The 15,918-nt window shown below is 41.8% G+C and overlaps 1 long non-coding RNA gene across 1 annotated transcript in view; it reads left to right on the forward strand.

The window, feature by feature from the left end:
- Positions 1 to 15,918, forward strand: part of LOC126143579 (uncharacterized) — a 55,838-nt gene that overhangs the window by 11,913 nt on the left and 28,007 nt on the right. Inside the window, exons 2-3 of the long non-coding RNA XR_007529749.1 lie at positions 8,912 to 9,075; positions 9,640 to 9,728. This is a non-coding gene — a long non-coding RNA (uncharacterized LOC126143579). The remainder of the gene's footprint in view (positions 1 to 8,911; positions 9,076 to 9,639; positions 9,729 to 15,918) is intronic.

Genomic DNA, 15,918 nt, shown 5'->3' on the forward strand with positions numbered 1-15,918 from the left:
CATTGTTAAGCCGAAAACAGCCATTCACGAGATCATCGACAGCATCGGTGTTCCGACACTTCAGCGGGTCATGCAGAATTTCGCTATTCGTTTGACCCACATCATCGCCAGTGATGGCAGGCATATCGAACATGTCATAAACTAAATCCGAATATCTGTAGTGATGTTTACATGCTGAATAAAGTTTTTTTTTAAAACCCAAGTTTCTAACTAATTTACGTTTTCTTCATACAGTTCAATAATTGTCACCCTGTGTGTCGTCGCACAAACGTTTATAATAGTAACACATAGTTCATCACCGTGATTTTAAGAGACAGAGACAGGGAGAAATCCAATACGTCACGCCTGTTCACGGGTAGACATAAAAAAAACTGGATTCTGGGTTCCCCTAGCAGAGCCGAAATGAAATGGAGCACAAAGAACACTAGATCCCCCAACATATCAAATGCAAAATGCGATATGGGCAGTTAGTTCGATTTGGTGTAGCTTCGAAAGTACATGAAGTCTTAGCAACGTCAATGAGACGCGGACGGACGTAGCAAGCAGCTATCTCATCACACACTTTGAAACATCATACCGAGTGCCTCCATCTCGAGACAAGCGTCTCCACTGAACACATTCGACGAACATGCGGCAGCCAGCGTCCGGAGCAGAGACCAAAGCAAACCGGAGTACGGAATCTATTCCACAACATGCCGTCCCTTAATTGAATTTTAGCAGCCACTCACCTCACTACCTGTCAAAGGTCAAAGTTTCGCGAACGACGAAGAAAGTTCTTCGAGAATGTTCATGTTTACTCCTTACGATATTCTGTGTAATATTTCTAACGCGGTTTCAGTTTTCTCGCCTTTGTGGTATTGGGTTTACAGTAAAATTGGTGCGCTGATGTCAGCAATGACCGGCCATGAAGTAAATAATTAATGTCGTTCCTGCTCTATGGTTGACAGGCTCTTGTGTGTATCGTTGTCCACTACGGAAATTAATTATCCTCATCAACTGAACATTTCATACTGAAACATTTGCGTAAATATGAACTTCACATAATTTCTAGGATTCTAAGCTCTTAGTCAACATTAGCACTCTAAGCCACCGCTGCCGTAAGTAAAATTTAACCAAATTTTTGGGTCTATATGGAAGCTTGACGAATTACTATCACTGATTCTAATGCGTTATTCAAATATGGTGATAAAATTTCGTCCTTTATGGTCAATGTAGAAATTGTTGCAATGGTCATAGTTGATTTTATATACTCCAGGAGCAGCATATTCTGCGATTTATGTTATGCCTGAATGCTTGAACCCAATTTCGTTATAAAATTATTATTTGTACGAAACCCACTTGGTCCAAGAATCATGAAAGAAGGCTCTATACATGGAACAGGCCTGGAGATACTGGGAGGCATAATGGTAACACAGAGATTTAGGAACCAGGTTTCTTATGAATTGTAGATTAAAAGTGAAGAAACTGCAAAAAAAATGGGAATTTAAGGTGATGGGACCTGGATAAACTTGAAGAACCACACGTTGTAGAGAGTTTCATGGAGAGCATTAGGGAAAGATTGACAGGAATGGGGGAGAGAAATACAGTAGAAGAAGAATGGGTGGTTTTGAGGAATGAAATAGTGAAGGCAGCAGAGGATCAAGTAGGTAAAAAGACGAGGGCTAATAGAAATCCTTGGGTAACAGAAGAGATAATGAATTGAAATGATGGAAGGAGAAAATATAAAAATTCAGTAAATGAAGCAGGCAAAAAGGAATACAAACGTCTCAAACATGAGATCGACAGGAAGTGCAAAATGGCTAAGCATGGATGGCTAGAGGACAAATGGAACGATGCAGAGAAATATCTCACTACGGGTAAGACAGATACTGCATACAGGAGAATTAAAGGGGCGTTTGGAGAAAAGAGAACCACTTGTATCAATATCAAGAGCTCAGATGGAAACCCAGATCTCAGCAAAGAAGGGAAAGCAGAAAGGTGGAAGGAGTATATTGAGGGTTTATACAAGGGCGATGTACTTGAGGACACTATTATGGAAACGGAAGAGGATGTAGACGAAGATGAAATGGGAGATATGATACTGCGTGAAGAGTTTAACAGAGCACTGAAAGACCTAAGTCGAAACTAGACCCCGGTAGTAGACAATATTCCATTAGAACTACTGACGGCCTTGGGAGAACCAACCTTTACAAAACTCTAACATCTGGTCAGCAAGCTGTGTGAGACAGGCGAAATATCCTCAGACTTCAAGAAGAGTATAATAATTCCAATCCCAAAGGAAGTAGGTATTGACAGATGTGAAAATTACCGGACTATCAGTTTAATAAGTCACTACTGCAACATACTAATGCGAATAGTTTACAGACGAATGGAAAAACTGGTAGAAGCCCACCTCGGGGAAGATCAGTTTGGATTCCGTAGAAATGTTGGAACAAATGAGGCAGTACTGACCATACGACTTATCTAAGAAGATATATTCAGGAAAGGCAGACCTAAGTTTCTAGCATTCGTAGACTTAGAGAAAGCTTTTGACAATGTTGATTGGAATACTCTCTTTCAAATTCTGAAGGTGGCAGTTGTAAGATACAGGGAACGAAAGGCTATTTACAATTTGTACAGAAACCAGATGGCGGTTATACGAGTCGAGGGGTATGAAAGGGAGGCAGTGGTTGGGAAGGGAGTGAGACAGGGTTGTAGCGTATCCCCGATGTTGTTCAACCTGTATATTGAGGAAGCAATAAAAGAAACAAAAGAAAAATTCGGAGTAGGAATTAAAATCCATGGAGTAGAGATAAAAACTTTCAGGTTCGCCGACGGCATTGTAATTCTGTCAGAGACAGCAAAGGACCTGGAAGAGCAGTTGAACGGAATGGACAGAGTCTTGAAAGGAGGATATAAGACGAACATCAACAAAAGCAAAACGAGGATAATGGAATGTAGTCGAATTAAGTCGGGTGATGATGAGGGAATTATATTAGGTAATGAGACACTTAAAGTAGTAAATGAGTTTTGCTGTTTGGGGAGCAAAATAATTGATGATGGTCGAAGTAGAGAGGATATAAAATGTAGACTGGCTATGGCAATGAAAGTGTAGTCTGTACTGTAAGTATTTGTATGGAGTGTAGCCATGCATGGAAGTGAAACAAGGACGATAAATAGTTTGGACAAGAAGGGAATAGAAGCTTTCGAAATGTGATGCTACAGAAGAATGCTGAAGATTAGATGGGTAGGTCACATAACTAAATGAGGAGATACTGAATAGATTTGTGGAGAAGAGAAATTTGTGTCACAACTTGACTAGAAGAAGGGATCAGTTGGTAGGACATATTCTGAGACATCAAGGGGTCACCACTTTAGTGTTGGAGGGCAGCTTGGAGGGTAAAAATCATAGAGGGAGACCAAGAGATGAATACACCCAGCAGATTCAGAAGGATGTAGGTTGCAGTAGGTTCATGGAGATGAAGCAGCTTGCACAGGATAGACTAGCATGGAGAGCTGCATCAAACTAGTCTCTGGACTGAAGACATAACAACACATGAAAGCGAGTTGTATGTACGTGGATTTGAATAGTGCATCTTATTTGATATTCGTCCTAGGTAAATTGTAAGTATTTAGGTTGTTCTATGTTTTATTAAGGTTTGTCTAGTAAGATGTATTATGTATTGTGATCGGTTTCGGTATATTTTTAAACAACACTGTTACGGTATCTGGGTCTGGATCAAATTATTGCTGTGTGCTGTGTAACAGAACGTTTTCAGTTGTTTTTGTGTAGCTGGTTGTTTTAAACGCAAACAGATTATTCCATTAACCATAGAGTGGAAGAAGGTGTGCTTTTGTGTTTTACAAAGGAAAGAGTTGGCATTTATTATATTATCTGTGTTGGTAAGTTTCCTGTATATGTCAAATATGTGGTGATTGTTGCCTTTGCTAATTTCAGGTCAAGGTAGCTTGTTGAATTATCTATGCCCAGTTCCACAGCAAATCTAGTATTGGGATGGACGTTGTTAAAAATGCCAAATGGCTTAATATTGATGCCTGTATAGTTTCCATCAGTCAGCATTAAAGTGTCATCTACATGTCTATAACAGTAGGTTAATTCACTGAGAATTGTCCACTGTGAACTGAAAAATGTTTCTTCTGCTGTGTTGAGAGATATATCTACAATTGTACCAGCTACACAGTTTCCCATAGCTGCTCCATTTGCTTGGGTGTAAATTATTCTATTGAATTCGAAATAATTTTGGGGTAAAGAAGTCTTAAAGAAATCTATTATTTCATAAGTTACTGTGATAGAAGTTTCTTTTTGTTGTAAAGTATTTTCTTTTATAATTTGTATTTTTACCTGTACTGGATTGTTAGTATATAGGTTTTTAATGTCAAAAGAGAGAATTATGCCATTACATTTGATTGCTTTTACCAAAGTACGAAAGTTTCTTTTGGTATGTTTCTTATTGTAGTATGTTCAATTTTTTACTTATCAAGTATGTTGGCGTTTTGAGACAGCTTACAACTAGGCACATCTGAGTCGATATTTTATGTCTCTTTGCTTGAGCACATAACATTGGCTAGTATGGGTTCATAATAATACAGGATTTATGTCATTAGTATTTCATCACTATTTTTGATATTTTTGTTTATTTGTGCTGCGTATTTGTTTGCTAAGTTATGTTGTAGGTCAGTGATATACTAACTGCTAGTTCACTTTCCTTTCTAATTGACACTCTTGTCATGTCAATTGCTATACTTTTAGTGGTTGTTAGATGTTTTGTGGAATTGTTGTGTAATCTGGGTTCTAAATTACATGTCAAGCCTTTGGTAAGTTGTTTTAGATTTGTGATATTTTTAATCCTTGTATGAAATTGGAATGGAGAGGGATAATCTTTCACCGTTTCCGTATGTAGTGTTGAGTTCGCTTTAGCTTATTAAACTTAATAATATAAAAATCCCTAATGTGTCTACTAGATAGCCACTTGTATACATTTAGAAATGTAGTCATACTTATATTACTACTTAAATGTAAGTGCGCAACGTTTACCTTCTGGTTTAACAAAACGCTCCTCAAAACCAACTCTTACAGACCCCAGGCAATAACTATAGGATGAACCACCCACATCTTCCACCTCCTTGACTTCTACCTGCCCGTTTAGGACCACTCTACCCAGTTAGCTAAAACACTAAAATATCTTCGACTGACAAGATGGAAACACCATCTACTGATATAATTGCGTAGGCTTTCGCGGCCAGAGTCAGACGACATAAAAGTGTTCTGCGTGTGGTACCGCGTCATAATGTGTAAACCAAAGCTGCTGGAGAAAAAAAACCAACGTTTCGGCCACGGCAGCAGCGGCCTTCTTCTGCTAGGCCGCATTATGATGCGGTACAACACCCAGAAAACTTTTATGTCGTCATCTAGTGATCATGCGCCAAAAAGCGAACAATACACTAAAGCGGGTAACAGGCCAAACTTGGGAACTGTGTCCCTCCTCTGTCCTACACACCTACAAAACCTTTATTCGATCCATCCTTCCCTACGCCAGTGTTACATGGATATGTTCCCTTCAAAGTTCTGTAAGTCCCTCCGTATCCTTGAACCTCATGCACTCCACCTCGCTTTCTGGATCCGTTTACCTTCCCCCACATGGATACTTTACCATCTCGTCAAATTCCCACTTCTCCTCACTCACATTCAACACCTACACCATCCACAATCTTGACTCCAATAAACCTTCAGTTTTCCCTCTAATTTCCAGTCGAAGTACGCAGCCATGCCTCTACGTGTATGTCCCAACAAGCCTACACCTGCATATCTTCCACATCCTCTGCCACAGAAACTACACCCGTTTCCCCCTCCTAGACCAGGAACTCCGTCCCGACATTTACCCTTCCTACCATCTTTTTAAACCACCCCACCTATTCTACCATATCAGAAACCCCTTCCCCTCCCATCCTCACATTTCCCTACCCCTTTTCCCCTTCCCCTTTCTCTCCACATCTCCTTTCGCCTTTAAATTATAGCCTCACCGGTACCCCTCCCTACACCTCTCTTCTTGTCTGGGCGGCCAATCCTACCACAACGATCCGAGGCAGCAGTTCTCCATCTTTATTCCATCAGTCTCCTACCCTCCGCAGCCACCAACGTTTTCGCCCCTCAACAAAATACTAGCTGTCCCAGGTCAGGTCATTCCCGTTTTAGTGACAGAGAACAGCTTGGTGGTAAGATGAGCATTTTTTACATCGTATATTATGTGAACTTCTGTTACTTTTCGTTTAATAGTTTACTATTACTGTCTTAAATTAAACATGAAGCAAGCCATGTTTCCTCCACATGTAAATACTTCGACTACTATCAACCTCATTTTTTTGGGGGGGGAGGAGGAGAGGGGGCAAGGAGGAGGTAAATATTAATAAAAAAATAAAAACACTACAGCAGCGAAGGGCCGATGGAGAGCGCTGTGTCCGCTTATACCACGTTGGGGCACACGTAGCGCGTGCACAAGGTCGGACTTTTTTGTGCTTTCAGCAACTCAGTAGATATCATATCGTCACGTTTGTTGCACGTGGAATGCTGCGGCCCAAGTGACGATGAATTTACGCCAGCAGTTGAAAGTCAGCCAAAGCAGGGGCAACCGAGCCACAAACCGCCACAGTAGACGAGTTTTGAAGTTTCATAATTACTAACTGCTATTACTGTTTACAGTAGAATATGAAAAACTGTGAATTGTTACAGTTCTTTACGTTTTAATGCACAAAAAATGTTAGTACGATTGCTAAAAGAGATAGATAACTTTAAAATATCCTGATAACAGTTTTTTTCAGTTTATTACGCGGACCCCGCAAATGTCCACCCTCCCTCCAACCCCCAATCTGCGAAGCCTCGTTCAGTGTCATTGCGTCAGATCCCGATTTACGAAGTCTATGACATTGCCCTGGAGTAACTGCTGTGGTCAAGGTGCGTCGAAATCGAATATATATGGGTTTTTGCTCGAACGAAAGATCACGCACTTTTTTGGAACACTGGAAACAAAAAAGAGCGTAGTTGATATGAAAATTATGAGGAACACTATTTAATTCTACGCAAGTTCTTCAAGCTGAAAATTACATTGCTTTAATATGGCTGTCGAAAAACCTATAGACACATTAACTACTTGTGACAGAGCGACAACGTAATCCGTAAGTTAAATTCAGCAATGGAATGATTCTGCAGTGGTTAAACGATCTGTAACCCAGCATAATAAATTTGAAGTAGACATGTTACAGAAAAATACCACAGCGATGTCAGATACCTTAAAAACGATCTGTCTGCTAGTTTCTCGTCTAATCTAACCGTGTAGTAACATTTCCGTTTTTACTTATCACAGCAAACATCGTCGATAATCTGTTTTGCAGATTCCGGTATTTATTTGACCTCATAGTTTTTATTCTCTGCTCACCCTTCATGGTTTCGAATCAACAATTTCTAGGTGCTGCAATAGAAAATCAACTCAACCTTCCTAGGTGCTGCAATAGAAAATGAACTAAGACCTATCCAACTTTCTGGTGAGGGACGACTATATATTGTTTTATTGTAATACCTGTTCACGTAATTGTTAACACCCTCCTGTAACTCCGTACGCCAAATAATTCGTTTACTGGCAGTGGTCCCTATATTCTGTACCACAATCTTTCGAAACTTCCTTCTGACGTAAGTACTAATATTTGATAAACGTGTAGAACAAAGATTACTTCTACCGCGAGAATTTACCTTTAATATCTCCCTTCATCCAACGTTATATGGCTTCCTAATTGACATAACTCGTCCGCTTCCCTGAGAACTGAGATTTCGATTTTAGATGTTCTTCAACTTTGTCGAAGCCTACTATGTTCTGCTCCTGTATTTTGCGCTACATGTAGTGTGCATAGAGAGATAATAGTACGTGACAACAATATTTTACAATGATTTAAAATCTACCTTATTATCAGCCAGAAGGGTATCTCGTTCATGAATCTTGATAGTTGTGTCTTTTCCGCTTAGATTTCTAATGTTCTACAATTTTGTATTACGTTCTTCGCTGTAGCAAGGAGATAAGTATCACACAACTTTGGCGATAGCTTGCAACCCTCAGTTAAATTCAAAATAAGTTGCTGATCTTCCACTTGTATTACACATAGTATTTTGCGTGTATAGTATATTACTGGTCTGCCTCTCTACATTGATCGTCTCAGGATTTTATTCCACAACCCTATACATAAGTTGACGAAGGCTTGTTCAGATACTGGACTCTCTCCAGTCATCCTTCTATTACTACTATCAATTGAGAGCTACCTGTCTGCTATCTTGTATGTAAACTGGCACTTGATAACCACCATCCAAAATTTCCTTTTGTTAGTACATTATTATAACAGCCTACAAGCCTAAGACGTCAATAAGTTCGTATCTTTGCTTCAGAATTAATTGCTATTGGCTTCTGAATTAATGTGTTGGTAACGCTTTGTTTGGACTTCCTGCGCAGTACTAATAACCTTCTAGTCGTCACAATTTCCCATGATTTTACTCGTTTCTAAAGTGTATCATTCACTGTTGCTAATCTACCTAAACTCTCGCTATTTTTTGTTTAGATTTGCTGGATCACCTTTACCACTCGTACCACGTTTCTCCTATTGCGCTACTTCCTTCTGTAATTGTAGTGTGTGTATTGTCATCAACGCAGTGCCTGAATACGATGGTTCTTTAGAACTCTCAGGAGAAACTTCCGTAGGCGTGTAACTGGCTGAACAATAGTTTTCTTTTTATATGTTGTATCTGTGTCTTTCAGGTGACATTATCTAGACTAAAGAAGGACAAAAGGACTAACGCTGTGTCTCAAAACATGTACGATGACTGCAGTTACTGCGAGTATGTGCTGTTCATGTGCTACGTATTTGTGCTGTTGAGGTGGGGCTGCAGGAACCCGCGTTACCGGTACCCACATACGAGCGACGTTCATGGTGTTCATCACATGGACACCAGTTGTGGTGATATGAAACAAGCCGTGGTGGACCTCTTCAGCTCAGAAATCGCAACTAGAGTTTTGTGGCCACCATAGAAGACGACATGAGGTTTGTACGTCAGCCTCCGCAATTTAAAAACTGCTACACATATCCATATAATATAGCATTGTTACGTTTACATCTTATGTAATGGGGTATTTCCTCTTCTTGTAGGAACTATTTTTAAGGATTTAGAGAAATTGTCACTAGCATTAACAGTAACAAGAAATGTTAATTGCCACTGAATAGAATAGTTTATCTTTTATCTTAATTGTTATTGTGATTTTCTCTTTATTATTTGTAAGTTGTAGCCTTCTATAACCTGACAGAACTCATTGACATAGGCGATAACATAATAATCTCTAACCAAGAGAAGGATTTTACATGTAAGGAATAATTAATATTGAAAAATTGAGGCGTAGCGACGTTTAGTCATCTCGGCCAGTAACGCTCAGAACAGAAATATAAGTCCTGGAATCACACCACCTTATCACAGCCGATGCTATCCCTAGGAATTCCCTGGTCCTCGTTATGGTTTAAACACCCAGCCATCTGTTTGATCAGATATCAGACAACACACTGCCCTTCGCGCTAGCCAGGTGGTGACTGAGTGGCACAGTCGCTGTGTTCCAGGGGAGGGCAGCTCGGCCTCTTCTGCCTGGTCTGCCTGCTGGTGCTGCTCATCGTGCTGCTCCGCTTCTCCAAAAGGCTCCGGCAACAGCGTGAGTTCAAGCAGCAGTGCAAAGTTCTCTCCGCGGTGTGAAGCATTTCGGTTTTCATACACTCCTGGAAATGGAAAAAAGAACACATTGACACCGGTGTGTCAGACCCACCATACTTGCTCCGGACACTGCGAGAGGGCTGTACAAGCAATGATCACACGCACGGCACAGCGGACACACCAGGAACCGCGGTGTTGGCCGTCGAATGGCGCTAGCTGCGCAGCATTTGTGCACCGCCGCCGTCAGTGTCAGCCAGTTTGCCGTGGCATACGGAGCTCCATCGCAGTCTTTAACACTGGTAGCATGCCGCGACAGCGTGGACGTGAACCGTATGTGCAGTTGACGGACTTCGAGCGAGGGCGTATAGTGGGCATGCGGGAGGCCGGGTGGACGTACCGCCGAATTGCTCAACACGTGGGGCGTGAGGTCTCCACAGTACATCGCTGTTGTTGCCAGTGGTCGGCGGAAGGTGCACGTGCCCGTCGACCTGGGACCGGACCACAGCGACGCACGGATGCACGCCAAGACCGTAGGATCCTACGCAGTGCCGTAGGGGACCGCACCGCCACTTCCCAGCAAATTAGGGACACTGTTGCTCCTGGGGTATCGGCGAGGACCATTCGCAACCGTCTCCATGAAGCTGGGCTACGGTCCCGCACACCGTTAGGCCGTCTTCCGCTCACGCCCCAACATCGTGCAGCCCGCCTCCAGTGGTGTCGCGACAGGCGTGAATGGAGGGACGAATGGAGACGTGTCGTCTTCAGCGATGAGAGTCGCTTCTGCCTTGGTGCCAATGATGGTCGTATTCGTGTTTGGCGCCGTGCAGGTGAGCGCCACAATCAGGGCTGCATACGACCGAGGCACACAGGGCCAACACCCGGCATCATGGTGTGGGGAGCGATCTCCTACACTGGCTGTACACCACTGGTGATCGTCGAGGGGACGCTGAATAGTGCACGGTACATCCAAACCGTCATCGAACCCATCGTTCTACCATTCCTAGACCGGCAAGGGAACTTGCTGTTCCAACAGGACAATGCACGTCCGCATGTATCCCGTGCCACCCAACGTGCTCTAGAAGGTGTAAGTCAACTACCCTGGCCAGCAAGATCTCCGGATCTGTCCCCCATTGAGCATGTTTGGGACTGGATGAAGCGTCGTCTCACGCGGTCTGCACGTCCAGCACGAACGCTGGTCCAACTGAGGCGCCAGGTGGAAATGGCATGGCAAGCCGTTCCACAGGACTACATCCAGCATCTCTACGATCGTCTCCATGGGAGAATAGCAGCCTGCATTGCTGCGAAAGGTGGATATACACTGTACAAGTGCCGACATTGTGCATGCTCTGTTGCCTGTGTCTATGTGCCTGTGGTTCTGTCAGTGTGATCATGTGATGTATCTGACCCCAGGAATGTGTCAATAGTTTCCCCTTCCTGGGACAATGAATTCACGGTGTTCTTATTTCAATTTCCAGGAGTTTACATTCTGTGTGCTCGTCTCAAAATGTGAAATTACACGTAAAGCAGAGATAAACAGTAACACAGCAAAAATCATAAAACAAGAAACATTAGACACGTTTCGGATTAGCTTTAATGTTGCTTTGCGGACTCTGTGCAAATTTATCTACGTTATGATTAAAAATAAGCGATAGGCACATAGAGAACAATTATATACATTTTTACGTTGTCATTGTGTGAAAGAAGGCGCCAATAAAAAGCCTAAAGGAAACAGTGAACTGAAAGTTAGGGTGAAATTTATATGGCATTAATACGAACAGCACAAACTAGTACAGTGGGCGTCCACTGTAATTCTACTGCACAGATTAAATTCGAGTGATGCCTTGTCTCACGTTAATGCATATCTTGATTCGTTACACATCCCTAAGGTTTTCCATTCTTCCTGGTATCTATGAAAGATGATGAATAAATGAATGAATAAATAAATTATTTGTAATTAACGTAGCGTCAACCACAAGGTCATTTTAGACGAAGAGCCAGCTCGTGTTACATCACGATGGGGAAATAAACCTAGGGTGACCGTTTGGAATGAACTGCAACGAAACTCTGGATGCACGGAGAGGAAGAGGCCGTTCGTCCTGAACTGCAGCCAGTTCTCGTTGTGTGAAAGCAAAGGACAAAGTGAAGGGCTTAACATTTAGGAGACTATTAGATGCGAAATAACCCAAAGGTAATAGGAGGTGAATGGGGTGTCTTACAAAACTCTTCATTATATCGAGACAGTACTTGGTTCCGCCGGAACTAATCTCTGAAAAGCAGGCGTGTGTAGAATTTCCCGTCTGGGTTTCCTCCGTTATAGAGACCAATCGAACTGTGAATCGCCAATGCCTTGGTATCAACGGTATAGTTATCTTTTCAGTTAAGCAGAGACACAACAGTCATGAATTCTCCATATTGAACTATTTACAGTTATTTCAAAGTAATGCCCCAGACTTCTGCGACGTGACGGCCAGATAACCTTCCGAAATTCTCTTTGTCACATTATATACTTCCATTTACAATCATACACGATTCTAATTGCTTACCCGGAGTTTTACAAAGCTTGGGCGAAACTACCGATATTTAATCACTATTCCACTGAGAAGAAATAGAGAAATTCAGTATATACTCGAACCTTCCACATTCATGACTTACACGAAAGTGTCTTCAAAGCCACAACTATTCTTGAGTTCCTTCTAAATTCGTGTGCTGATGTAGGGATCTGTTATCGAATAACACTTGATCCTTATTACGTTTCTGTATCCAGAACACAGACAACAGAGTGTCTTATGTGTCAATCTGCAGTGTTTTCTTACACTCAAATGTTTTATTTTCCTCGGTATTTCTTTGACAAATTTCTAGGATTTTATACATCATAATAGTAAAGTGTCTCAGTTCTGCACTTTATCTGACTCATGTAAGAGAGATCGTAATGACGTTATAATCTTGTCAGGATAAGTAAACAGAACTAACAAAAGAAATTTTCTTATTAAATGTCGCCTCTTATTTAAGATGAAAAGATTTATTTTGTTTAAGTGACTTTTCTATCTGTGCCATAGTGTTATTTAATCGTCTTTCTTCATTTGCACATTATCTGCATAACTCTCTGTCAAGAAGAAGTAGTTCATTGTAATGGGCAAAACAACTAGTCTCGTAATTTGCGACGATCTTATTCTTCCTTCTTCGCCTGCTGAATCATCTATACATTTCACTAACAGACGTTATTGAGATAATTATGAACCAAAGCACAATTTGGTTATTGTAGAGCACTCAATGAACTATTCGAACTGTATATAATTGGTATTATCTAGTGATAGGATTACGATACGTCAAATTAAAGATCACCCGTCCAAAACTGCTACAGGAGCAGAAGGAAAGGCTATGGCCTTGTTGGAGGACGATAAATCTATTACTATAAGGACGTCCCACCAGATAAATACATAAATATCGTAATTATGGTGAACCTATTAAGTTAAATGAATGTGCGTTTTCTCTTACTTCAATATTATTATTGTTGTATTTTTATACTTCGTCGGCAAACAGCGACATCAGGGGTTTATCTCTCAGAAATGCAGACTAGCTAGACTGCTATGTAAAACTCTTAGATCTTATTTCGGAGTTTATTAAAGTTTTCGTCGAGGTCACAACTTGTATTTGTTCAGTTAAGGTTGCACAACGCACTGCAGCGCATGTACCCGTCTGGAGATACAAACAGTACACGGCCTCTTGTCCAAAGCGTTGGGTGCGTGTCATTTAACGAGCGTTAGCAGCCTAACCATCTCACAGTATATCCCAAACGGCGTCTTCGTCTTATACCTAATTTTGCTGTACCCTGAAAGAAGTCTATCAGGAATTAAATAACTTAAAGGGGTCATTCAGAGACACGAATGCCAAGCGACATGTAACGTGGACTCACACGGCTTTACGGCATTCCGGCCCTGTCAGTACACAGTGGACTGACTGTCAACATATCAGTCTTCATGGTGTAGCAATAGCATCCCATCTTCCATTTACATCCGTGTTAAATTGATGTAAATTTGATCTTGTCTTTTGAATTAAGTGTCAGTTCCAGTATATCAAGAAATTTCAAACATATTACTTACTGTTCATAGAGGACTTTTAATTTTAATTACATTTTCAAATCTGATTAGAAGAACTACGGAGGAGAGGTAATTCACATGTACTACTCGGTATTATACCGGATAAAAGAATAAAAAGAAATAGACACAGGAATGAACGCAACTCGAGTTTTGAGCAGGAAAAATAGTCTAGTTTGGAAAAACAGCACAAGTTTTATTGATGCGTTTCGCTTTTTTGAGGTATCTTCAGAATTCGTGTAGGAACTGCCGGTAAATAATCAGTCTTAAGCAGTCTAAATTTTGGTATGCACCTTCAGCGAACGCATGCAGCTATGCTTAGATAGAGCCCCAGTCCCGTAAATATTGATGTACAAATTGTAGTGGCCGTGAATACGAAAATGACCGCGCGGACGCACGCTAGGCGAGACCGGCGGGCAGGCTGCCGCCGATGCAGCGGACAGAAACTCCACTGGCCTCAAAAGGCGAGACGCGCCAGTAAAGCTTATGCTCCCTTTTTGCGGTGTAGACCGTTTTCCCTACTGAAAATACACTGAAGAGCCAAAGAAATTGGTACACTTGCCTAATGTCGCAAAAGTCCCTCAACATGACGTGGCACGGACTCCACTAATGTCTAAAGTTGTGCTGGAGGGATCTGACGCCATGTACCCTGCGTGGCTGACCATAAATCGAGGGCGTGGAGACCTCTTCTGGACAGGACGTTTTAAGGCATGCCAGATATGGCCAATAATGTTCATATCACTGGAGTTTGGTGGCCAGTGGAAGTGTTTCAACTCAGAAGAGTGCTTCTAGAGCCACTCTGTACCAATTCTGGACGTGTGGGGTGTAGCATTGTCCTACTGGAATTGCGCAAGTCCGACGGAATGCAAAAAGGACATGAATGGATGTAGGTGACCAGACAGGATGCTTATGTACACTCTTTGGCATAAAACTCGACCGGCGGCCGACCGCTTCAGAGACTAACTCCGCGCCGATCGCGACATGGGACAAAAAATCTGGCCAACTCGCTAATTCTCTAAGTCCGGTTATCTGCACAATCTGGCAACACTGTAGACTGCGGCACTTCCTGGAGGAAAACTTGTCCCAAGATAGAGAGACTCTAGGCTTGATTACGCCTGTGGTCTAGTGGTAGCGTGCGTTGTTTCTGTTCATAATGTCAGTGGATCGAGAGCAGCTGGCATAAAATATTTTTATAGCCTCTTCTGTCTGAATGCTGAAGATGTGAATGTAATGGTAGCGCAGATTCAATCTGTTTCGCTTTGTGACACACCGATATCAAAATTTTATCTAGTAACGATTTTGCGGCAGATTTCCTGCAGACTGCCCTCCTCTGGACGCCGTATGCGGCAAAGCTCCGGGATCCATTTGCTGGCTACTGGCAGCGGCCGTGGCGACAGCAGCGGCGCTGCACTCCCCCGTTCTTTATCGAAAGCGCCTGCTACCGCTCGTCGCTTTTGATGATTTAAAACGCTTTATTATTAAATGTTGCTCCACAGAAAATTTCTACAATTTCCATTCACGCTCAAAAGCAACGGAGACAGACGCCCTGATTAGTAGGCGGGTAATAGGCAAGAGCTGAGTATGGCCCGAAATTAATTTTATAGACTGGGACGAAATTAAACCACCTCACTACATTCGATGAATTTATAAATGCTTCATACCTCGTTTCTTTTCCTTTCAAACTTAATTATTTGTGCAACTTTTGGTCAATGTTTGGATGTTTTCGTCAAGCCAGAGTGAGCGTCTGTGGTGTAAAGTGTATTACAGTTCTTGTTTCATTCCTTATGGTAAGTCTATGCGATAAACTGTGTGAATACCTTGCAATGCATGCTCTGTAGCAGTGCAGGCACACTGCACATTTGGAGTTCCATGTATGGGTTCATGAAGTATTTATTGTTGATCGGAAGTGATAGTTAATGTCATCAGATTTAAATCAGAAAAATTTGTCGTTTTGAAGGTTTCAGAGAACGGAAAGGAATTGCTAACGCCGGTGTTAGAAAACGTCTACAGTTAAATGCTATTGCAAAAATTTAGAAGATGGGAACTATATTAAAGAACATGTGCGCTTCATAAACAACCTTCTGACATGTTAGACCT

The sequence above is a fragment of the Schistocerca cancellata genome, chromosome 2, assembly GCF_023864275.1.
Source record: "Schistocerca cancellata isolate TAMUIC-IGC-003103 chromosome 2, iqSchCanc2.1, whole genome shotgun sequence".
NCBI classification, from domain to species: Eukaryota; Metazoa; Arthropoda; class Insecta; order Orthoptera; family Acrididae; genus Schistocerca; species Schistocerca cancellata.